This window comes from Aegilops tauschii, chromosome 1 (genome assembly GCF_002575655.3).
Source record: "Aegilops tauschii subsp. strangulata cultivar AL8/78 chromosome 1, Aet v6.0, whole genome shotgun sequence".
Lineage (NCBI taxonomy): Eukaryota > Viridiplantae > Streptophyta > Magnoliopsida > Poales > Poaceae > Aegilops > Aegilops tauschii.
In genome coordinates this window covers 143,337,285-143,363,295 of record NC_053035.3, presented here as the reverse complement: position 1 = coordinate 143,363,295, position 26,011 = coordinate 143,337,285, and the positions used below count along the sequence as shown (strand labels likewise).

Below are 26,011 nucleotides of genomic sequence, written 5' to 3'. Positions count from 1 at the left end.
TCTCAGGATCATGGTTTCCCGAGGACGACGCCCCAGGAGCACCAGGCGGCGTCTGCGCCTCAGCACTCGAGCCACCGGCCTCTGGATGCGCTCGTTCCCCTGCACCCACATCTGGGACAAGCTCGGCGCCGGCGACGAAGAAGGGAACCACGTTGACGGGGTTCTCGCAGGACCCCACCATGCCGTCCGGGTGCGGTCCCCACTCGTCGAAGGAAGGCATGCTCCCTACGAATTCAGCCTTGTTCTTGCAACGGTACAGCAGACAGCTCTTCCCAGACAAGTCGTCCGACGAAGGGACACCTGTCAGGACCTTGAGCACCGTTTGTCGCGTCCCCAGGGGGAGCCCGGACTCTTGAAACCTCATATGGTCTTGGCTGCTGAGCAAGGTCCACATCGGGCGAGAATGGCGCTGGAGCGGAGCGACCCGGCGCTGGATGAACTCCTTCACCACCACGGGCGCGGTCACGCCGCGGTCCTTCAACCTCCTCAGCCTGGTCCAGACGGGGACAAGACGGGGGCTCACGAGCCTCTCGTGGCCCCAGCCGGGGTGGAGAACGGCAGGCGCTGATGGGGCCCGGAGCAGAGGGCTGAGCACACCGGCGTCGACAAACACCCACCGTGTCCGAAACTCGCTCGTGGATGGAGGAAGCTCGAAGTCGATCCCCGCGCCCGTCGTCACGCACCCCGAGCTTTGCAGGGGGTCGGTCAGATGCAGTGAGAAGAAATGGCGGAAGAGGTCCATAGAAGGAGAGATGCCCGCCATGGCTTCACACACGAAGGCGAAGACGGCGAGGAGAGTCACGGATTGGGGGTCGAGATGCAGCATATGGATTTGGTAATGCTCGAGCACCGCATCGAAGAAGGTGGAGAAGGGAGGAATCAGGCCAGCCCAAAGGGCATCAATGAAGATTGGGATCTCGGTGGCTGCCCGAGCGATGCAAGCGCGAGACGCAGGCCAAGCCACCGTCTCCCCCCACTCATTGAAGCTGGAAGCGAGCATTGGGCGCACCTTGTCCATGGCCTCGTCGTTGAGCACCAGGGGTCGGCCGAGCGCAGGCTCGAAGGACGGAGGTGCACTTGGCAAAGACAGGGGCTTCTTCCCCTTGTCTGCTCGTTCCAGCGTCATAGCGACAAGGCAGGAAGAGCACAGATCGGATTGGAGGGGAGGAGCGGAGTCTCGAGAAAGCAGAGAGATTGGGAGAGCCAGGCGTGGACGAGGGAAGAATAACTGTGTAGGCTACGGGGGCCACGTAGCCAGGCAGATTCAAAGGCAGCGTGGGCAAGCAGAGACACCCACGTCCAATCAACCGCCACGCGTCGACCAAGGCCGCAGGCTTTTGGGGCCCGCGGCACTCCGCGCTTGAACCTTGGCTTCGCCGCGAAGCCAAGCCCGAGCGCACCTTGGGCCCGGGGGCTACTGTCGTCGTTCTGGGAATGGGGGTCCCCAGACTTGCTTTCCTGCGGCCCACGGCGTGGCTATGCGAGCAGGCCTGTATGGCCCATCTTCATCAACAAGGCATTCAAGACCCTCGCGAGGGGCCAAGCCTCACAAGGCGGGCGACGCAAGACCTCCTCAGGAGCGGCCTCTCCAGGCAGGCTCACGAGGAGTGGATATCAAGGCGGGGCAAACCTCATGAGGCTCTCGTGACGTGAGCCATGATGATCGACACTAGGCGGGCGCCAGGCGGGCGCCAGCGCACGGCGTCCTTGTTTCCTCTTTGGTGCCAAGGGGGCAAGCGTAGGCGCGGAGTACCGAGGCATCAGGCAAAGGTTTCCATATCAGTGCAACAAGACCAAGACCAGCAGGCCAGCAGGACGGAGGTCACCGTGGAGCCCAAGACGGCGTCATCACCAGAGCCTTTCGCAGGCGAAGACCGCTTTTGTCAGGATAGCTTGTACTAGCTATCCCCTTTCAAATTGGCCGCCGTTGTTGGCTCCCTTCCCGCTCAATATTTGGGGAGAGGACCAGGGCCTATATAAGTAGAGCCAGCTACAGAAGCAGGCAAGCTAGCCTTGGGCTAATCCTTAGCCACACACCGAACACAAGAACACCTCAACCTCAGGAGGTCATTCTTCCCCTTGTACTGTTCATCATCAGCCCAAGAGGCAATCCACCACCACACACTGGAGTAGGGTATTACACCGCAATGGTGGCCCGAACCAGTATAAATCTTGTGTCCCTTGTGTTGTGAGTTCGTCGAGTTCGTCCGCGAGATCTTAGCGAGCTAGGGCGTGGATCGGTAGGAGGGAAGGAACTTCGCGCGCACCCCAGAGTTCGAACCTTAAGGGTTTTACCGGAACCCGAGATCTGACACTTTTATTCAGAAAATTGCTTTGAGGTATTCGGAGCAGGAACCCGCCTTGCAATGCCGAAGACAATCCGCGCACCGAACACATCGTCATTGAAGACTGGTACAGGGGCTACTGAGGGAGTCCTAGATTAAGGGGTCCTTGGGTCTCCAGGCTGTGTGTAATGGGCCGGACTGGTGGGCCGTGAAGACACAAGGTAGAAGACATTCCCCCGTGTCCGGATAGGACTCTCCTTTGAGTGGATGGCAAGATTGGCGTCCGGATGTGTAGTTTCCTTCTTCTGTAAACCGACTCTATACAACCCTAGGCCCCTCCGGTGTCTATATAAACTGGTGGGTTTAGTCCGTAGAGGCTATCAGAATTCATATTGGCTAGACATCTAGGGTTTAGCCATTATGATCTCGAGGTAGATCAACTCTTGTAACCCCTATACTCATCAAAGTCAATCAAGCAGGAAGTAGGGTTTTACCTCCATTAAGAGGGCCCGAACCTTGGTAACACATCATGTGCCCATTTTCTCCAGATACCTTCGATCCTCAGACACACAATTCGGGATCGCCTACCTGAGATCGGCCGGTTTTGACACCGACACTTGGCTTTATCAACTTCAATTCCCTGTGGAGTAACAACATAGCCAAGAAAAGATACTCGGCCGGTGCAAAAGGTGCACTTCCCAAGGTTACCAAACAAATGTGCATCACGTAAAGCGATAAAAACAACACATAAATGTTCCAAATGTTCCTCCAAAGATCTGCTGTAAATCAGTATATTATCAAAAATAGACTACCACAAATCATCCAATGAAAGCACGTAAAACCTCGTTCATTAATCTCATGAAAGTACTAGGTGCATTAGTTAACCCAAAAGGCATGACTAACCACTCATATAATCCAAACTTAGTTTTAAATGTTGTTTGCCATTCATCCCGCAATTTCATACGAATTTGATGGTATCCACTACACAAATCAACTTTGGAGAATATTGTAGAGCCACTCAATTCATCAAGCATATCATCCAGCCTAGGAATAGGATGACGATAACAAATAGTAATATTATCAATGCCTCTGCAATCAGCACACATACGCGATGTACCATCCTTTTTTGGCACTAGAATAATAGGAATAGCACAAGGACTAAGGGATTTGCGTATATAACCTTTTTCGAGAAGCTCCTGGACTTGACGCATAATCTCCTTCGTCTCCTCTGGATTGGTACGGTATGGTGCATGGTTGGGTAGAGATGGACCAGGAATTAAGTCAATCTAATTCTCAATCCCTCGAATAGGTGGTAATCCCGGTGGCACGTCTTGTGGAAAGACGTCAGCGAACTCCTGCAAAATGTTAGTAACAGCAGGAGGCAAAGAGGGAGGCACGTCCGCGAATGAAAATAATGCATCTTTGCACACAAAAGCATAGCAAACAGATTTGTTAAAATCTAGGTCATCAATATCGATTTGGTGGCAAGTAAACATGCACTTTTCAATTTAATTTCAAAAGCAACACTGGATGGTTTATAATTAGGCTTCATTTGTTGCTCAAATTCTTTTGCCACAATCTAATTTTCACTCTTATATTTCTCCTGTTTTGCTTTATTAGCTCTATTAATATCATCTTTCAAAATGGAATCAGGAGACATATGAAGCAAAGTAATATGTTTATCCTTATGAACGAGAGTATACTGATTGTTTCTACCATGGTGTATCAAATTGCCATGGTCTACCAAGTAATAAGGAACATGCTTGCATGGGTACCACATCACAATCAACATAATCAACATATGTAGAGATACTAAAATGCACACGAACAGTACATGTTACCTTAACCTTGCCGATGTTGTTGAACCATTGGATGTAGTAAGGATGCGGATGTGGTCTTGTGGTGAGAGATAGCTTCTCCACCATCTCCATGCTAGCCAAGTTGTTACAAGCCCTCCATCTATGATGACGCGAACAGAACGTTCCTTCACAACTCTCTTTGTATGGAACAAATTATGCCTCTGATTTTGCCCGGCTTGTCTAACCTGCACACTCCAAACACGTTGAGCAACTAAACATTCATACATGTCAGCATCTTCAGCAGCCATGTATTGCATCTCATGATCAGAATCATCTCCACCGTGTTCTTCACTTGTAATAAGAGCCAAAGTCTCCTCATCATAGTCACTAGCGGACTCATACCCACCATCCTCGGTAACAATCATCACACGCTTAGATGGGAATTCTCTCACATAATGACCTCCACCCTTGCAACAACGACAAATAATATCATGTGTTTGCCTTGTTGATGCCATGGATGAAGAAGAGCTATGTGCAGGCTCAGAAGGTGTGCTCTTGGCGGATAGTGGGGGTTGTGCCTGCTTTCTTGTATCACGGTTGGAGGTGGCAGCTGAAGGAGGTGCCGGCGCAGCAGAACGTGTGGAAGTAGAGGATGCACGCGGTGTCCATGATGAAGGTCGACCTGTAGTTCGCACCTATGCCTGTCGATCCTGCACTTCACGTTCAGCTTTGCAAGCAAGATGGAATAAACGAGTGATATTATTATATTCCTTATACTCTAGAATGGTCTGAATCTCTTTATTTAATACACCCATAAACGTGCAAGCATAGCTTCATTATCCTCAAAAATACCACATATAATCATACTAGTTTGTAATTCCTGATAATATTCTTCTACAGAATTTTTTCCTTGTCTTCAACGCTGCAATTTTTGTAGTAATTCACGTTGATAATATGATGGAACCCAACGAGTATGGATAGCATCTTTCAAAGCAGCCCAAGTAGTTGGAATATTATTAGGATATAATCTACGATGTTCAGACCACCACACACAAGCAAAACTAGTGAATGCACAAAGAGCAGCACCAACACGTCTCTCCTCGGGATATTGTAAACATGTAAAACGTTGTTCAATTTCTAACTCCCAAGTAAGATATATATCAGGAACATATCTACCCTCAAATGGTGGAATATTCAGTTTTAGTTTAGGGAGATGGTCAGGCTCTCGTACCTGAGGTGGTGGTGCAGCCCTACCGTTGCAATTATTTGCAAGTGGACGACCTGGTGCTGCTGGTTGCACGTAGTTCCGATTTTGATCAACCCCATCCTCGTAATTGCCCGAATAATCGTCATCCTCCTTAGCGGCAGCAGAAGGAGCCACAGAAGCATCAACAGTAGGTGCAGCGGCACCAGAAGTTTGACCAGGCTCAAGGGGAAAGCGCAGTGCTCGTCTAACTTGATTTGGAAGGCGACTTTGTTGTTGTTGTTGTTGTTGTTGTTGTTGTAGAGGTGCGACAGGTGCAGCCGGCGGTGATTGTGGAAAACGCGTGAGCAATTCATTAAACTTGTTATCGAGCTTTGTTTCGAACGTCTTCTCAATTCCATCTATCTTCTCCATGGCCTCTTCAAATCTGTTTAGCACATCTTGCACCTATCCACTCATCATTTGCTGAAATTTATCATGTAGTTGTTTGTTCATCATGTTCTCCCAATCCGTCTCATCGGCTTGTTATCCTGCCATGGTTAGCAGCAATAGAAACACACAAGAATATGATCCTACAGACCGCTAGGAAGTGGTGGTGGTGGTGTATCAGAAATCTATCAAGCGGATCTCAAATTGTTACCAGTTCTTACCCAGTGGCAGGTGGTGATCGGCAACCGTCGTAGTCAAAACTCTCACAGATTGGACAGAGCGATTGCCAGGTGGTGTCAAACGCACGATGTAGATGTATGTGGAGCTGGGAAGGCTTATGATATGGTAGCAAAAATGTCAGCAATAATCGAATCAGAGATGCAAAGTTGAATAAACGCTCAACGACGGTACTGTGCTGGTCCTAGGCTAGACCGTACTAGAGACGCGAGCCTAGAACACTAACAAAATCACGGCGCGGCACGTAAACAAGGGAAAAGCACACTCTAATTTTTTTCGCTCTTTTTTTGCGCTCCCTTTTTTGTGAAAAATCACTATAATGGCGAGTGTCTCAAAACTCTTCCCAAGTCAAACTAACAGGATAGGCACGAATTTTTTTTGACATTTTTTTCAGAAATCAGGGCAGTGACGATGAAAAAGTGCGCCAAAAAATCACTATGACGACGAGTGTCTCAAAACGCTGCTTGGGACATAAAAATAGGATAGGGAAAAAATATTTTCGATCGCTGAATTTTTTTCCGAAACCTACTCAGGCAAAGAAACACGAATCGGAAAATAAATGTATCTCGAAAACAAACCTAATATGAAAAGAACTCGGATTTGTGGTGGACAGGCAAATGTATATGTGGACTCGGATTGGTGGTGGACAGGTAGATGTATATGTGGACTCGGATTGGTGGTGGACAGGCGGATATATATGTGGACTCGGATTAGTGGTGGAAAGGCGGATGTATATGTGGACTCGGATTGGTGGTGGACAGGCGGGTGTATATGGCAGCAGTAAGGAATATGTTGGTGGTGGTGGTAAAGGGCAGGAACGATGACGATGGTGCGGCAGCGGCGTGACAACTTGTGAACAGAACTCGAAACTCTAAGGGAAACTAGACGCTAAAACCAGCAACTTGACACGACGATGCAACCGCAAATTCAACAAAGCAAAATACTGAAAAGACTATGCAAAGGCTCAGACTGGTTCGGATATGATGAAATAACCCTAATTTTTTGTGGCTTTTTTGTGGACTGTAGGTATAAAGAACATACTCGATCTAAACTACGAAAAACTGTAAAATCTCACCGAGCAACCTGGAAATCTGATACCACTTGATAGAGGCAAAGGTGTCCCGTCTTTCGATGAGATGGTGGCTATCGTTTATGGTGGAGTAGAATTTGACGATCCGACTACGAACGTACGAGGACGTCACGCCTTAGCAATCGCTAAACCAACTCCGAGAGGTTATTGACCACGCCGGAGCACGATCAACCTGACCACGAGGGTCTGTTTCCTGCAAACAAACGAAGAACAACCAAGAAACTGAGATTCCAATCTGGATATTGTCAATATAAGAGGAAAGCTTTATTAATGAAGGCGGGGTTCTGTGATGCCTTTGTCTGGTTGTTGAACACAAACGAAGTACGCAAAGTTGTAGCTATGGCAAACTTTTAATCTAAACAAAACCCAAAGTCTAAACGGTGCCCTAAGGGCTGTATATATGGAGGAAGAGGGGGGAATTTCGTGGCCCTTGGAGGAGGGGTCCGAAACCAACCCTATCTCTTGTTTCCCCACACATACGGACTCTAAAAACAGCCTATACTCAAGTATTTCAAAATTACATGGGCCTGGCCAAATAATAAGGTGATGCGACACCTATAATAGCCTCTGGACGAAATTTATGAAGTGGCATCTTGTATATTTCGTCCAAGGCTTCATGCACTCATTATGGTGGCTTCAAAGTCCCGAAATCATCACTTGTAACTCCGTTCTTGTTCCCCATGCGCATGCCATCATCTCCATGCTTGGTCTTGCTCCAGTGTTCATCTCTCTTATCCATGCCAGGCCCTTCATTTCTAAGCAAAACAAATGTATCCAATTTAGGCAGCATCATATTCTCATGAACATTAGAATCATTACCAAGAAATGGAAGTACCTGATAATTTAATTGGCGTGCGCGAGCTCTAGTAATTGGTCCAGTATATGTAGGAGTAGGGGCTGTGGGTGTAACAATGGTATTGATGTCCTCATCACTAGTGGATAAGTGTGCTGGAGTGGAGGAGGGGAGATGGATCCCCGGAGAAGAGGATGGCGTTGACATCGACTCAGAGGATGATTGTGAGGCCACAAGCCAGAAGAAGAAGAACAATAAGCGCAATAAAAGGCGCAAGGATAAGGCAGTGATGGCCGTTGAAGGATTAGACATGCCTAGTACCGGCAAGAAGGCCAAGACTGAGGTACCCGGCAAGGAAGTTGCCGCATGCACTGATTGCCGGGAGGCTGCGGCTGCCGAGAAGGATGGGAAAGGTCATGGGCCATACTGCAAGATTCATCGGACCATGGGCCACGATCTCCAAGAGTGGCATCAGGTTGAGCATCTCGTCAAGAAGCAGAAAGCTGAGTATGAGAAGCGTGATAAGGAGAAAGGTCATAATGGCGCTGGCGGGAAGGGCCGAGGTGGCAGAGCAAGCCGCCCCGACAAGGCTCCTCAGAATCAGGGAAACCCCGCCTGAGGATGTGAGAAGGAGGATTGCAATGATGAGGGTGATGGAGGAGATGAAGAGGAAACCAGCGAGCAAGAATTGCAGAAAGCAACTGACGCCATGTGCATTGACAGGGGTGCATCCCTGCACTCCTCTCACCGCCAACTTAAACAGTGGGCGCGTGAAGTTAATGCCATGGAGCCAGCGGCAGATTCTCGGCGGCCGCTCAAGTGGTCCCGCACGATCATCATCTTCGACATAGAGGATCACCCTGACCGCACCACTGCGGTAGGGTGCTTGCTGTTGTTGGTCTCACCAACAATCCGCAACCTCAAAGTCACGAAGATGTTGGTTGACGGTGGGGCCGAGTTGAATCTGATTTCTCCAAAGGTCATCAGCAAACTTCAGATAGCAAAGGAAGAGCTCAAGGTTACCAGTACGTTTTAAGGGAACAAACCAGCAGGAGTCGTCCTAAAGGGAAGATCACGCTACCTGTGACATTCGAGGGAGAGTTGAGCTATCGAACTGAGAAGATCGTGTTTCATATGGTCAGCCTCCCCCTGCCGTACAATGGAATCCTTGGTCGCCCAGCTCTGGCCAAATTCATGGCGGCATCCCAATATGCCTACAACACCTTGAAGATGCCACGGCCGATAGGCGTCATTTCCATTCCATCAGACGAGAAGGTCGCAATCATTTTTGCGTGGATAAGATGTACCGGGAGGCAGTCGTGGCAGAGGTCACTGAAGCCATTGTCCCCGCCAAGGGAAGTAAAGGGAAGAAGAAGGCTAACAAGGATTCTAGCAAGGAATCTGGGAACCGTACCTCTTCGGAGTATGTTGCACCTGTTGATGACTTGCCGAAGAGTTCCAATAGCAAGAGATCCAAGGCTGCTGCACCTGCTGTGAAAAAGGTCCAAACATGACTGGCTGGCAGTGATGGTACCTTCACTATCAGTGCCAATCTCGATGACAAATAGGAAAGCGCGCTCGTTGCCTTCCTGCGGGAAAATGCCGATGTGCTTGCCTGGCAACCATCTGATATCCCCGGTGTTCCCAGGGAGGTAATCAAGCACCACCTTGCTGTCTGCCCACATGCTCGACCCATCAAGCAGAAGGCCTAGAAGCAAGCCTTGGAGCGGCAACAGTTCATTACCGAGGAGATCAAGAAACTTGAGGTAGCTAGTCTGGTCAGAGGAGTACTGCATCCAACGTGGTTAGCAAATCCTGTGGTGGTACACAAGGCTAATGGGAAATAGAGACTATGCATAGATTTTACGGATCTGAACAAGGCATGCCTGAAGGATTCATTTCCCTTGCCACACATCGACCAGATTGTGGATCCCACCTCCGAGTGTGACCTGCTCTCCTTCCTGGATGCCCACTCTGGATGCCACCAGATCTTTATGTCCAAGGAAGACGAAGAGAAGACCGCGTTCATAACCCCATGTGGCACGTACTGCTTTGTAAGGATGCCCTTCGGGTTGAAGAGCGCCGGATCCACTTTTGCAAGGGCAGTACAGATTGGCTTTGAGTCTCAGCTGCACAGGAACATTGAAGCTTACATGGATGATATTGTGGTCAAAACCAAGGACAGATCAACCCTCATTCAGTATTTGGAAGATACGTTTGCTAATCTGCGCAAGATCAACTTGAAGCTAAATTCGGAGAAGTGTGTGTTGCGTGTTCCTTCCGGCAAGCTACTTGGCTCCTTTGTGTCCCATCGGGGGATAGAGGCCAACCCCGACAAGATCAAGGCTATCGAGAAGATTCAAGCACCCAAGACAGTTGAGGATGTGATGCATTTGACTGGATGTGTTGCCGCGCTTAGCGGATTCATTTCCAAGTCTGCCAAGCGCGCCTTGCCGTTCTTCAAAATCTTGAAGAAGGCAGGACCTGTGGAGTGGACCCCGGAGGCAGACGCTGCCCTGCAAGATTTGAAGGCCCATCTTTCCTCTATGCCCACTTTGGTCGCTCCCAAACCACTAGAGCCGTTGCTGCTATACTTAGCGGCAACTAATCAAGTGGTTAGTGCAACAATGGTGGCATAGAGGGAAGTGGATGAAGTGGCAGCCACCGCCATTGTCCCCTCCGGAGAGGAAAGTGAACACACCCCAGCAAGGTCAGATGCAGTTCAAGATAGAGAAGAGCAAGGCAGCGAAGGCAGTCCCGAGGTTGCAGCAAGGAAGAAGGTGGTGCAGCACCTAGTGTACTTCGTCAGCTCCCTATTGTAGGGGGCTAGATCCAGGTACTCTGGCGTGCAAAAGTTGATTTTTGGCCTCGTCATGGCCTCAAGGAAACTGCGCCACTACTTCCAAGCCCGCGAGATCACGGTTGTCACCCGTTTTCCTTTGCAACGGATACTCCAAAACCCTGAGGCCACCGACATGATACTGGAATGGGCTGTGGCGTTATCCAGCTTTTGTTTGAAGTTTGAGAGCACATCAAATATTCAGAGCAGAGCATTGGCAGAGTTTTGCATAGTGGACACCAACTCCTGATGAGGAAGTGTTGGAGACAGTTATTCCCGGCAAGGAAGCGCCCTAAGAATGGATCATGTATTTCGATGGTGCCTTCTCCCTACAAGGTGCAGGGGCTGGCGTGCTTATTATTGCAACCACTGGGGCACACCTTAAGTACGCCGTCCAGATGCATTTTCCCTGGGAGAAGGCTACCAACAATACTGCAAAGTACGAAGGGCTCCTTGTCGGGCTTAGGATTGCAACAGAATTGGGAATCAAGAAGCTGATTATCCGCAGAGACTCGCAACTTGTGGTGAGACAAGTCAACAAGGATTACCAAAGTCCATTGATGGAGGCATACATTGAGGAAGTGAGAAAGTTGGAGGAGTGCTTTGACGGATTGCAAACAGAGCACGTACCCCATGCGGAAAACATCATTGCTAATCATCTGTCAAAATGTGTTGTGCAAAAGCTCCCTGTGGAACCAGGAACTTTTGTTCTCCATCTGACTCAGCCCTTCGTATCCCCGACAACAATGGCCAGGAAAAGGAGGAAACTGGACTCTGGCAAGCCTCTCCCGGTTGAACGTCCCGAGGCTCCCGACAGAGAGCTCGCTGGGAACAACTCCCCTTCGATCGCTGAGCTGCACCCTCCCGCCAGACCTTCGGTCCCCATGGTCGAGGAATGCGCTCCCACGAATGAGGAGGTGCCGCTAGTCCTCGTTGCCGAGCCACAGGCTCCAACTTGGGCGCGACACATAGTCCATTTCCTCCAAACTGGAGAACTTCCCGAAGAGCAAGAAGAAGCCGAAAGAGTAGCCCGGAGGGCCAGTATGTATCAGTTTGTTGAGGACACGCTGTACAAAAGGAGGCCCAACAGTGTGAAAATTAAGTGTATTTGCCGGGAAGAAGGAAATGAACTACTGGTAGAGATACACAAGGGTATGTGTGGCTCACACATCGGATTGAGGGCTCTGGTTGGAAAAGCCTTCCGGCAAGGATTTTACTGGCCCACAGCCCTCCAAGATGCAGTTGAGTTGGTCACCAAATGTGAAGCCTACCAGTTCCATTCCAAGAATATCCGTCTACCTGCCCAAGCTCTTCAGACAATCCCTTTGTCATGGTTGTTTTCAGTCTGGGGGTTCGACATCTTGGACCCCTTCCCCCGTGCTACCGAGGGCTTTAAATTCTTGTTCATTGCAATCGACAAGTTTACAAAGTGGCCAGAAGTAGAGCCCGTGAGAAAGGTGACTGCTCAGTCACCTATCAAGTTCTTGAAAGGATTGGTGTGCCGCTTCGGAGTCCCTGCTCAAATCATCATTGACATCGGTACCCAATTCATGAGCCATGCCTTCATGCAATACGTGCATGCCCTCGGAAGCAAGGTCTCATTCGTCTCTGTTGCTCATTCAAGGAGCAACGGACAAGCTGAGAGGGCGAACGTTCAAGTGTTGCGAGGACTCAAGACAAGGACATTTGATAAGCTGTAGAAGTGTGGCGGGCGATGGATCGACGAGCTGCCGGTGGTTCTTTGGTCACTCAAAACGACACCAAATCGAGCTACCAGGCAGACTCCCTTCTCCCTAGTCTATGGGGCAGAAGAAGTTATCCCCACGGAACTCATTTACGGGTCACCTCGAGTGCTTGCCTACGATGAAGTAGCGCAGGAACGGCACCGACATGACGACGCTGTGCCACTCAAGGAGAACCATTTCTTGGCTGCTACACATGCCGCGCTCTACCAACAAGCCCTGCGTCGCTATCACAGACACAGGGTTCATGCCCGGAGTTTTGAGGAAGGCGACCTTGTCCTTAGGTGTGTTCAGTCCGCCAAGGTTACAAACAAGTTGACGCCAAAGTGGGAAGGCCCTTACCGAGTAGTACGAGTCACCAGACCTGGCACAGTCCGTCTGGAGACTGGAGATGTCATTCAGTGGCAAAACTCATGGAATATTGAGCATCTCCGTAAGTTCTACCTGTAAGGCGCGGCTGTCGGGCCCTGTCCGGCAGCCACCCTTTTGTACAGGTCTTGCCGATGTTGCATTAACCCCTTGTACAAAGCCAGGCACAGACCCTGAGCAATAGAGAAATAAATGAAGCACCGGGGGCCCCCGACAAATTGCATGCATGCATAAGCATATCATGAGCATGGCATGTTCATATAAATAAGATCGCATGTGGCATCATTTTCATCTGCACCAAACTGCAGGCTCCTACCATGGGCTCGATCCCAAAGAGGATAAGATAAGACAAGCCTACATTGCGATCACCGGCAAGCCAAACAGATAAATTCTCTCTCTTATCCATACATGCTTTGTAAGTAAAAACTTGTGCATAAGAAAACCTCGCCACTTTCGAAACTTAGGAGCTCCCATCCCTCAACTCGAACATTGCTTTAGTCGGGATGGTTGTAGTGGCCTTTGGCGGGGGGATGGTCCCTCTTTATGATTTGTGCCCGACAGGCCTAGCTCCGCGGCAGCAAACTAAGGGTACCGGCAGGATAGCCTGCCGAGGAAAACTTGTTTACTTAAATGTATAGAGGCATTTCACCTCTGCATGGACATGTTACATGCACAAGTGCCCGGCAAGGTTTATCTTTTTCATTAATATGCTGATCAACAAGTACAGATCTTAGAGAACACAAACATGGATAAAAGAGATTACATAATTTAAATTAAAAAGTTTGGCAAATGCCTACACATTTTAGATTTAAAAAGATAAGTGCCCCGTAATCCCCCTTTCTCATTCCTCCTCTACCAGGTATTGCGATGGGAAGAGCAGAGGGAAGAAGGAGTGCCTGAGCAGACGCCCGACCCAATCCGGTCAATAGCTTGCCGGGCGCAGCCTGACAAGATCGGGAGTGGCGAGGCTGCGAAGGAGAGGGGCGGAAGGAGCAGCTCGGCGGTGCCCTTGACACCACCTCCAGGACCAGCGAGAAGCCCCGGCGTGAGCACCGGCGGGAGAATCGCCGGAGCTCAGCTAGAATACTGTTGGTGGAGGCAAAGGTACCAGGAGAGCGACCCCTTCCCGGCAAGTTGGAAGCCGGCGATGATGGTGCCGGGGAGGGAGGGGAAGTGTGGAAAGACGAGGCGGCAGGTGGCCAATAGGAGACGAAGGCGTCGGTGCCATCGTACTCCGACCTGACGCCCTGCCACCCGCCTTCTCCATCTTCCCTAGTTATTTCTTCATCACCACCACTCTGGGAGGACGCCGACCCCTCGGGCCATCACCTCCCCTGGAGAAGCAGCAGGCGATGGCGGCGTCCGAGGCGTGTGAGGAGCATTGCTCCCCTCCTCGGGGGGCAGGGAGATATGCCGCCATCTTCAACGTTCGCCCCAACGTCACCGAAGGGAGAAATACTGGGATTACCATGAGCCCCGAGAACTGCACCCCAGATGGGCACCAAGAACCCCAGGGACTCCGACATTGGAGCGCCAAGCCGCAACAGCTCGCAGCAAGCTCCAACACTCCCCACCAGACGACCAGCCCGAGCGGAGGAGACAAGCATTCCACCATAAAGGGAAAGCTTGATATGTCCCGCGCTACAAGCGACTCGCCCGCCGCATCTCCCCGGGACCCAGACCAGACTCACTTCCCAAGCATCGACATGAGCATTCGCCATCATCAACCTCAAGCTAGGGCCCGGGGCGTGATACGTCTCCAACGTATCTATAATTTTTTATTGTTCCATGCTGTTATATTATCATTCTTGGATGTTTTATAATCATTTTGTAGTCATTTTATATCATTTTTTGGTACTAACCTATTGACATAGTGCCAAGTGCCAGCTGTTGTTTTTTGCATGTTTTTTACATCGCAGGAAATCAATACCAAATGGAGTCCAAACCTAGCGAAACTTTTTGTGGATTTTTTATGGACCAGAAGACATCCAATGGGCTGAAGAAGCACCTGGGGGCTACTCCGAGGGGAGCACAACCCACCAGGGCACGCCCGGAGGCCCAGGCGCGCCCTGGTGGGTTGTGCCCACCTCGGGTGCCTCCTGAACCGCCTCTTTACTCTATAAATACCCCCAATATTCCAAAAACCCTAGGGGAGTCAACGAAAATCAATTCCAACTGCCGCAAGTTCTAGTACCACCAGATCCAATCTAGACACCGTCGCAGAGGGTTCATCATGTCCATTGGTGCCTCTTTGATGATGCGTGAGTAGTTCTTTGTAGACTTACGGGTCCGTAGTTAGTAGCTAGATGGCTTCCTCTCTCTCGTTTGATTCTCAATACAATGGTCTATAGGAGATCCACATGATGTAACTCTTTTTTGCAGTGTGTTTGTTGGGATCGGATGAACTTTAAGTTTATGATCAGATCTATCTTTTTATCCATGAAAGTTATTTGAGTCTTCTTTGATCTCTTATATGCATTATTGCTTATAGCCTCGTATTTCTTCTCCGATATTTGGTTTTGTTTGGCGAACTTGATCTATTTATCTTGCAATGGGAAGAGCTATTTGTGATGGGTTCGATCTTACGGTGCTTGATCCCAGTGACAGAATGGGAACCGACACGTATGTATCGTTGCTATTAAGGATAACAAGATGGGGTCTATTTCTACATAAATAGATCTTGTCTACATCATGTCATCGTTCTTATTGCATTACTCTGTTTCTCCATGAACTTAATACACTAGATGCATGCTGGATAGTGGTTGATGTGTGGAGTAATAGTAGTAGACACTACTGCAGGATGGTCCAAACGCGATAGTGGAATCAGAGACCCTTCAACGAAACAGTGTGCGATGCAATAATCGCAAACGACGGTGTAAAAAACCGTCAAAAAAGGTGCAAAACGTTTGCGATGGCGGCGACATCAAACACGGTTCATAGTAGATTTGCGTGTGCGAGGAGTGGCAAACGGTTAACTCCAGAAGAATTGTTTGCGATGATGCAGAACAACAGAAACAGGCAGCCATATGAGGGTGTGTGCGATATACGACATATAGTTCACTAGGATGAACTGTGTGTGATTAGGCAACACAATGGAAACGGTTCAACTGAACAGGATGTGTGCGATACTCGGCAAATGGGTCTGTAATCAGAAATATGTGCGAAGACCAATAATAACACACACGATTGCTGCTAATAAGCCATGTGATTTGCTCTGTCTACAGAAGAATAACATATATATATATATATAACTAAAATAAACATCAAATTACATAAGTGACTACACAGATCATTCGCACACACCTCAATAAACAATTGCATGCATTCTAAAGTAGGAGAAACGATCGTCTAGTCATCTACTTCTTGTGACCCTCCCACCACAGCTCTGTGGCTCGATCCCTCGTCCGGGGCAGGAAGAAGACAGTTCCTCATGTCAACTATCCTCTTGTACATCTCGTAGCTTGTGTACGCGTCCTTGGCCACGTACTTGACGTGTTGTTCATCCAGTCTCTCATGCCAAACACTCTGCTAGGCGTTCTTGTCCTTCTTGCTCTCATCCTTCATCTTCATGTAGTAGGGGTCGATGATGGCCGAGGCAAGGTCAACCAGGGAGTTTAGTTTGTTGTTGTCGCTGCCCCAGACCTTGTAGTGGTGCTGGATGTTGACAAGATTCGGGCATTTCAAGCCCGAAACCTTGAGCGCTTTTAGATCGTTGGTGGTGTCCACCGTAGCGAAACTATAGTTGGAGTTGTTGATAAACATGGAGAAACGCTCGCAAGGCCTTATGGCCAGGTGGTGGTGGTAGACGAGGACGTCATGTCGCACGCACAACTGGGCGACGACAACCTTCTGATCGTGCCCGGCACAACCGATGGTGTACTCGAGGTCGAAGCCGACCACTTGGTACTTCTCCTCGGCAAGGAACTGCTCCATAGTTTGGATGGAGCTCTCCACCGAGACTGGATCATTCGTGTACACCACCGAGAGAGCCTTCCCCCTCACGTGGGTGTCCACGACGTGATGCGTGGTGAACTGCCCGCCGTTGTCATCGTCGGCCGCTGGGAGCGCCATTGGAACCGCTGGATGTCTTGTCTGTATGTGTTTTCGTGGGTGTGCTTATTGTGTCGTGTGACGCGAGAGATGAAGGTAAATGGCCGCGGGAATAAAAGGGGGCCGGGCGGCCTGGATTCTCGGCGCGCCCGCATGGCAGTTTTTGCAGCAGGTAACTGCATTGTCACGCCTCGCCCGGTGCAACCGCATGCACTCGAACGTGCGTGATCGTGCGCCGGCCCCAAACACTGGCATCATGCATGGAGGGACAAGGGAAGAGCACCCGGAGGGACGTGAGAGCAAAGCGCGCGCGGCGGGACGCGAGCAGAGCGCGCCGCGGCCACCTTAACCGCAAGCAACCACATGCATAGAGTCGTTGAACACGCAGGAAATGGTCGCCTACAAGCCGGCCGATAGTTGCGTCACTACGTAGAGAGCGGCCGTGTGCTACTACCTCCGTCTTGGTCTATAGTCCCCTTTATATTTTGTGACATACTTTGCCCTTAAATTTAACCAACAAAATGTTAATGCATGTTCTAAAAATTATATAATTGGAAACTATGTTCAAATACGATTCCAACTATATAATCTTTGGCGACATGCATTCGTATTTTATTAGTTAAATCCTACTTATAAACTAGGACGGGGGTATAGTAGGTAATTAAACCGCAAACATTTTTCTGTATTAACTGTATGTGTACGTGGCCTTTCATCCTCCTCTCGCACGTCTTGTCACCCCGCTGCCGCAGACGGCTTACAGCGCAAGCTTGCGCAGCGCGCAGGGGTGTTCTTTTGGTCAAACGGTGGCTCGAAGTGGCGCCAATGAATCGTCGGTGAGCCCGTTTCCGCGCAAGCTTGCCGCCCAACTCGGTGAAATCCCCCAAAATCCCAATGCTTACCGGCATGCTATATAAACCCTCACGACCGGGGAGTCCTGCATCGCATTTTCCCCTCCCTCCATGTAGCTTATCTCGTCTGCTTCTCCCACAATCGCCAATGGCACCGGTCCGTCGTTGTCGCTCAGCCACTCTGCCATCATCAGAGGACAGCTCTAGCTGGGAGGCGTAGTGTAGTGCATGTGGCGTCCCTGTTAGGTGTGCGCGGAACACCCGTCGGCAGCTGTTGCGGGCCGTCGTTGCCGCCACACCACCATCGAAAGCTAGGGCCATCGCCCGCTCCACCGTCGTGGCCCGAAGGTGGGAGGTGGCCGTCGTGGCCCGAAGGCGGGAGGTGGCTGTCGTGGCCGCCACCCCACTCCCGGCCATCACCCTCTTCGCTGACGTGGCTCGAAGGCGGGAGGTGGTGGTCATGGCCACCTCCCCATCGTCGGCCGCCGTGGCCGCCAGCCCACCGTCGACCGCCGGGGTCATCACCCGCTCCGCCACCACCACCCGAAGGCGGGAGGCAGAGGTGGAGGCCCGCACGTGCGTCAACGACTTTGCGCGCTACACGGAGTTCCAGCGGGAGGAGGAGGAGCGCCTCATCGAGCACGCAAAGAGCCTTACCGTCGCCGTGGCCGCGGAACATGCCGCCTCAGAGGCGAGGAATCAGGAGATCTACAAGGAGAACCACCGCTTCAAGATGGGTCGTCTGGGGTGGAAGAGGGCGTTCGAGGTGAGCATCGTTGAAGCTGCAGCAGCGGCAGGCACCGTATTGCAGTTGTCCAGCTCGTCGGTAGGCTCCTCTTCCTCTTACTGAGCGTGCTCGACAGAGGAGAGGCTGCCGGAAGTAGTACAAAGCCCCTCCGTAGTAGTAGTATTTAGGGGCTATTTTGTTCAGTTCATCTGACTATAGATGTGGTGGAACTGTACAACGAACTTAAAATTAGCTAGTATATATAGTTGAACTAGCTATTTCAGTACGTGGTTGGCAACAATGGGGAAAACGTTTGGTCGGTTCAGCTGTCGAGTTGAATAGTTTGTATAAAGAACGACTGCTTAATCTATGAATGAAATTAAGCTTAATTACTAAATTTTAGTTGCAAATATTAGATAGTGATTTTTAGCTGCATATTTTGACAAATCGCAGTGTTACAAGGTTGACAAATGGTAATGTTACTAGATCAACAAATGTCAATTTTTCCAGTTTGACAAATGGCAACAAACCCAATATGACAGATGCAAATCTTACCAAATTGTTTGTACGTGGTTGCACACGGGTCATCCAAAACAACCGTTTGCGTTGAAGGGATACATAAATCCCGCGCTGCGAATTTTCCCTTGACTTAAAGGGGAAGACCATAGCTCTCACATTGCATACGGGTGTTCTATCTAAAACGTTTGCGATTTAGAGCTGCAGAAATCCTGCTCGACATATTTTCCCTTGGCTTCCTTTAGAAGCTGCCGGTTTGCATACGGGTGTTCTAACTAAAACGTTTGCGATGAGTGTTTTATATTTTAAAACCAAGGATGTTTTTTTCAAAAGAAAATCGTTTGATAAGTCTGTACATTAAGAGAGAAAAATGCAAGATCGTTCAAACCATATCTTTCATTCAGTCAAACTGCAAATTTATATTCATATGACCGAGAATTCGAGATACAGTATTAAACCCCAAAAAAACTATTTCCGGTGGTGGTGGAGGCGGCGTGCCGCGCCGTCATTGTCGTTGTCCTCCTCCGAGACGCCGTTGTTGAAGTCTTTAAGGCAGCACAGAATGTTCTTCACTTGTAAATCAAACATCATGTCGAAGCATGATCGACGGGCGGGGAGCGGGAGGACGGCAACTGGCGCCGCTCAGAGGTAGCGGTCGACGGCAGCGTCCTATGCCGCTGAGGGGGCGCGCGCACGGGCACGGGCGCGGCTGATGACCCACAAGTATAGGGGATCAATTGTAGCTCTTTTCAATAAGTAAGAGTTTCGAACCCAACGAGGAGCAGAAGAAATGACAAGTAGTTTTCAGTAAGGTAATGTCTGCAAGTGCTGAAATTGTAAGTAGCGAGTAGTTTGATAGCAAGATAACTTGTAACGAGCAAGTAACGATAATTGTAAGAAGTATGCAGCAAGGTGGCCCAATACTTTTGAGGCAAAGGACAGGCCAAAACGGTTTCTTATGATAAGCAAAGCGTTCTTGAGGGTACACGGGAATTTCATCTAGTCACTTTCATCATATTGGTTTGATTTGTGTTCGCTACTTTGATAATTTGATATGTGGGTGGACCGGTGCTTAGGTGCTGTTCTTACTTGAACAAACCTCCTACTTATGATTACCCTCCCGCAAGCATCCGCAACTACGAGAAAAGTATTACGAATAAATTCTAACCATAGAATTAAACTCTAGGACCCAATCGGTCCCTTACGGAATAGCCCATAAACTAGGGTTTAAGTTTCTGTCACTCTCGCAACCCATCATCTATTTGCTACTCCACAATGCACTCCCTTAGGCCCAAATATGGTGAAGTGTCATGTAGTCGATGTTCACATGACACCACTAAGGGAATAACAACATACATACTATCGAAATATCGAACACATATTAAGTTCACATGATTACTTGCGACATGATTTCTCCCGTGACCTCAAGAACAAAAGTAACTACTCACAAATGATAAACATGCTCATGATAAGAGGAGTATTAAATAGCATCATGGATCTGAACATATAATCTTCCACCAAATAAACCATATAGTAATCAACTACATGATGTAATCAACACTACTAGTCACCCCCTAGCACCAATCTATAGTTCCGGTAACAAGATTGAATACAAGAGATGAACTAGGGTTTGAGATGAGATGGTGCTGGTGAAGATGTTGATGGAGATTGCCCTCCCCAAGATGGGAGAGTTATTGGTGATGATGATGACGATGAATTCCCCTTCGGGAGGGAAGTTCCCCCGGCAGAATCGCTCCATCGAAGGGCAAAAGTGCTCCTGCCCAAGTTCCGCCTCGAGACGGCGGCGCTCCGTTCCGAAAGCCTTCTCCTTATTTTTTCTAGGTCAAAATGACTTCTTTCCCTAATAATAAAGCACGGATTGACTCCGTGGGTTCACCGTCAGAATACGCTTCTCTTCGTGAATTTACGCTTTCAGTTTTTTTCACTTATATTATTTTCTACATCCAAGGTGATACTATTCATCCAAAAACGTTTAATTCCAGAATTTTATCCGTTCACGTGTGGGCCGCTTGCCCTGTCCGCTTCCTTGGTCCGACTCCCTCGCTGTCATCGGCCCGTGTTGAAAAAACGTTTCGCTGTTTACTCCTCGCCCCCATCTCCTTCTTTGACCCACACACGAACAAGCTAGGGTTGGAGCCGCTGCCCCTCCGGCCTGCCCGCCGGAGCTCCGTCCGCCCCTCTTCTCCATCTTCTCCCCCCACCTCTACTCCCCCAGGCCCAACTGTGGTGGATGGCATGCCCGCCGGCGCTCCATACTCCCCTCTTCTCCATCTTTCCCCTCGCCATCTCCCTCCTCACTCCCTGTTCCGCCCCCACCCCTACTGCTGCAGGCTCAACCATGGTGGTCAACACGGGGATGTGAGCGTGAACGGGCGGCGTCGGTGGACAAGAGATGCGTAGAGGACCTCAAGTGCTGCAGACGCTGGCGAGGTGAGTGATGATGCTTCTTCCTATTGGCTACAGAGGCAGATTTAGGGTCTGATTTGATTTGTTTGTGTTCCGGTAATTGGTGAAGGTGAGAATGATATTGCACTGTTGATGGAGCGCAAGTAGCACAAATTAATCATGTGCATTGCCCATTATTGAATATCAGGTTCGATGTTCTTGATTTCTTATTTGAGCTGTTACTCATTACTTTTTTAATCAGGGTACAATAGTCAATGCATCGCTACTTCCATGTATACAATGGAAGTAATTTTGTACACATATGCATTCTTCCAAATTGCAGTTTACATGGGGTAAACGATCATGTTGGTCTCTATGCTGCAGATATTCCAAAATAAAGGAGGCGGCTGGAGGAAGCATTGGAGGCCAAGTTCAGCAGCAACGGTCAGCTGTCGTCGGTGGCCGGATGACGACATCTGCAAAGGAATGAGGGACACTACAGGAACAATATAGTAGTGGTCAAACTTTGGGTAGAGTGATAAATGATTTTTGTATTTTTCTTATTCAGATTAAAGGGTGATCATTCCCCGAGTTACTTGCCAAAAACTAAAATGTATACATGTGCCAATTAAGTTCAAATCCTCGGGTGGGTTCAAATATTTTGTCATGAGAAGTCCAGATGTTCAGTTTTGGGAAAGTATACCTCCCGCTGAAAGAACAGGGGAAAACCGTTTCATTGACGCCGAGGTCGCCCTGATGCTGATCACCAGCGCGGCGTTGGCAGTGGCATGCTGCTGGGCCGGCGCTGCAACTACACGGTTAAGGAGGGGATATGTGAGGTCGAGCCTGAGATCCGTAGCATGCATGACTGCGTGGACATGGCAGCAGCCATGGCTCGGCAGCGGTGTTAGTTTTTGTTTGTAGGTTTTTTCTGGTAGTGACACTTATGAAGAAAGTTAGGTGATCCATACTGGCAGGGATGCTACTGAGTTGGAAGAGTAGCAAACATAACACCAAACATAACATGTGTTTCTTACTCTTTGTGTATGGCTTGTTGTCAAAACACCAAACATAACATGTGCTTGATTAATTCAGTCAAGCCATTACTTGTCTATAATGTACGAAAGTGTAATGTTTTCATGTGTATTATGATGTTTCAAGTATACTACTCTTAAGAAGGTTGGAATCAATGAGGCATCACATAATTGTGTTTGATACATTCTTCAGGTTGAGGGTCTGATAATGGACGTAAGACAGCTGTTGGAGAGGAGATTAAAATATGGAAGATAGCAGCAGACGAGGTAGCTGAAGCTGGTAGATCAATTGAGCAAGAGCCCCAGATCCAGGTGTGTTTATAATGAGCTGTTTGTAAGACCAGTGCTACATGGTTCCACTTGGAGTCTCTGTATTTATTTGGCTGATGGTGTGCATGAGTTTGAGCTATTTATTATTGTGTAGTTTTGACTTTAGAACCATGGAAGCTGTCCCTCTTTTATAAATAACTTCATGTGGAAAAGTATTCTTTTCGAGGGAAACAAGGTCAAGAATTGGCATTAGTGGTTGGCAGTGATTATAAGTTTGCATTTTATACCAGCTAGCAAGACTTCACAGAAATTTGTTAGAGGAATTGCAATATCTTTATCAAACATTATTTTTCTCATTCCTTTTTGGTTTTAGACAAGAATAATAGAGAATCTCAATGCTTCTACTGTTGCAGTACCTGTAGTAGAGCAACCGCTACCTCAAAACTTCAGAGAAGATGGGCATGAATGCCTGTTTTGGTTGCTGGTTACTCCAAAAACAAGTGCATCATATCTCTATGTATCCCGTAGCTTATGCGGCCCGTAATTAGTTTCCTGACAGATTGATGATTGGGAGAAGTAGCTAGAATGCCCCTGAATACAGATTGACGATTGGGAGTTTTTTGAAGGTTAGAATTCCAGTATCTTAGTACTAACCCTAGCGGCGCAACAGCATACGGCCGGCCGGCGGCAGTAGGGCGACGGCCTAGCAGAGGACCGGCAGGAGTGTTGTGCGGCATCAAAGCAGTTCTGCGCTGTTACAACGAGCGGATGAGAAGGGCAGGAATTAGGCAGTAGGCACGCGGCCGTGTACTTTCAGACAAACTAAATCAACGTGTCCAATTAAGCTTTAAATCAACAAATCAACTATTCTCTGTTTTTCAGGACAGAACATGTGCAAGCTCATGGTTTTATGCCGATTCATCCTTCAAGACAAGTATTAGGCGTGTGGCAGCACAACCTAGGTGTGTAGGCGTGTAGCTGCATACATGTGAAGGGAAATAGGGAGGCAGCTTCGGCTTGGATATGCTATTAGGCCTTTGTAAGTTTTACTGATGCAAATTCTTTTTGAAAGATCCCTAAAGTCATTTACCCTTTTGCCACTGAGAATTGTTTACTATTGTGAATTGTACCAGTGGTCTAAATTGTCAATTAATGACATAGACCTAGATACCATAAAACACCGTTGATAAATCGACTGAAATATGAACATTCTTGGCCCAAAGTTACAGCATTGCACCAATTAATTGTTAACCTCTTGGTTTTAATGATAATTGTTCTACTAGGCGTTTTTCTTCTGCTAGCATTCCATCAATAATGTCAGTTGTAATTATATATATAAATAAAACTTAGACAATCAGTGTGATTATTCTGCACAATGTGTCCAAATCACTCTATTTTTCCATGACATTAACAATTGTCCTTTGACTGTCTATGTGAACGTTCTCTAGAATTTCATTCCAAGTTAAGTCTGGTCTTCTTTGCGTAATTTATATAGCAGGGTCTACAAGAATTGGATGCAGATCCACTATCCCACCCTCCCCTCTGTATTTACTGCAATGCATATTTACCTGGAGGTAGCATCTCAGCGGTATGTCAAGTGCCAAGTCAGTTTTCACTAAATACAAATTTTAATATATACTGGTTGTATATTTATGGATTATAGTTGAAATTCTCAAATGAATAAATATTTTTGTAGTCCTATATACAGCTACCTAAAACAGAAGTTGGCACATCTTCATTAGAAGGTATGCTCACTAGCTTGATTTCTCCTAGAGATGTAGAATGTTTATTCCCGCAATGTTATTTTGCAATTTCCTTTTTTGATGTAGCTGCTTATCTATCAAGTTTATTTAGCAGTGTGTCTATGAAAGTGTGCAGTTCAAATAATCGGGTTATGTTATACTAAGTATCCTATAAATGATCTGAATGAACACAAGCGATGGCGTCCGTCGGCCACGGTGCCCAAGGCGTAGACTGGACCCTTCTAAGGAGGCATGTGGGGATGCATGCAAGACATGCCCTCATTCTATGAAACAAAGTCAAAAGCAAATGGGAGTATGAGAGATGGTGTATGGACCAAGTGATGGAGCATCTCACGGACGGCGGCCCTCACTTCAAGCTCGATGAGCTTAACTTAAACATGCTCTTGCACTGGCATGGTCGTGATAGGTTTGTCATCTGGGCGATTGCCCGTGTTCGAAAGGTTGGTGTGATTTTTCACTATAGGAATTGATAGCTTGACAGGTTATTTGGCTTAGCCTATGTTGTGTTGTTGCTTGTTTGTCTGATCCCTATCATGCTGATGTTTCATACCATGATAGCTGTTTATGGTTGTAATATTACACCATTGACAGGTTAAGAAAAGGTGTTTGCTGATTGAGAAAGTTGAGAGACAACTTACGGACACTATAACAGTTAGGAATTTATTGTTGGGCCAAAATTATGTCGTTGTTTATATACATGCATCAATTCTTCATGTAGCTCACTACTTATTCTGTTATGAGAATAACAACTGTAGATAGAGTCATTCATCTTGCTTCTTTTCTAGATGAATAACTTCATTATGGGTTGTGTCATCCGAGGCAAGTTGATACTACCTACTGTATGCAAATTCCAGATGCATTAGGAGGGGAGTGACGAAGCCGGAGGGGCCGAGGTGCCCTCATCATCATGGGTGCTTGACGGTGCATCATAGACCAGGCGGAGGATCTCCTGGTGGAGCTTGGCAGAACCGAGGCACTTGGAGGAGAAGACGCCATGGAGCCCTCGCCCGCTGCTGGTAGGCTTTGGCGAGGACGAGCGCCGGGAAAGGTCCCAGATGTTGCGCCAAGGCCTTCCGCGCCCGCACCCGAGGTAGGTGCTTCACTAACAAGCTGCTACAAGTGTACAAGGCCTTCCACGTTGAAGCTGAGAAGGCAAGAAGATTTCGTTATTAATAGGGACAAATAGGTGGCTAGCGTATCCTTTTTGGTTGGCTGAAGCGTTGGAGTGCTAAAGTTCCAGATAAAAATCCATCTTTGGCGCATTTGTTTTCAGATTATTGCTGTTGGAGATGAGCTATACAGAGAGAGACACACACACTTATCTGTACAAAATCCATCTTTGGCGCACTTGGGGAAACTTTGTCCAAGGGCAATTCATAGATTGGAATTTAGATTTGGGGCAATTTTGTTTGCCTTGCTTTGTACGGATGTTGCTATGCTTTGTGTATTGTTGTCATTATTGTACAGAGAGAAGATACAGTGAGACAGATGGAGAGATATTGCTAGCTATTTTTTGTGGAATTGTTGTGTTCTGTTGGCCAAGATTATTCTTTGTTGGTTGCTGAAGCAAATTGTTGTGAGGGAAATTGGGCATAATTATCAGCGTGCAA

The 26,011-nt window shown here is 48.2% G+C and overlaps 1 long non-coding RNA gene across 4 annotated transcripts; it reads left to right on the top strand.

The window, feature by feature from the left end:
• The first annotated feature begins 21,005 nt into the window (after positions 1–21,005).
• LOC109781176 (uncharacterized) lies at positions 21,006–25,922 on the top strand. 4 transcript variants are annotated; one of them, XR_012204242.1, is made up of 9 exons: positions 21,006–21,379; positions 21,465–21,542; positions 21,719–21,864; positions 22,562–22,680; positions 23,521–23,677; positions 24,137–24,226; positions 24,335–24,383; positions 25,256–25,553; positions 25,675–25,922. It is a non-coding gene; the product is annotated as an uncharacterized lncRNA (long non-coding RNA). The 4 variants fall into 4 exon arrangements; XR_012204272.1 differs by lacking the exon at positions 21,465–21,542 and adding an exon at positions 24,576–24,841 and having other exon boundaries at positions 21,056–21,379; XR_006670815.2 differs by lacking the exon at positions 25,675–25,922 and having other exon boundaries at positions 24,134–24,226; positions 25,256–25,531.
• Positions 25,923–26,011: the final 89 nt, after the last annotated feature.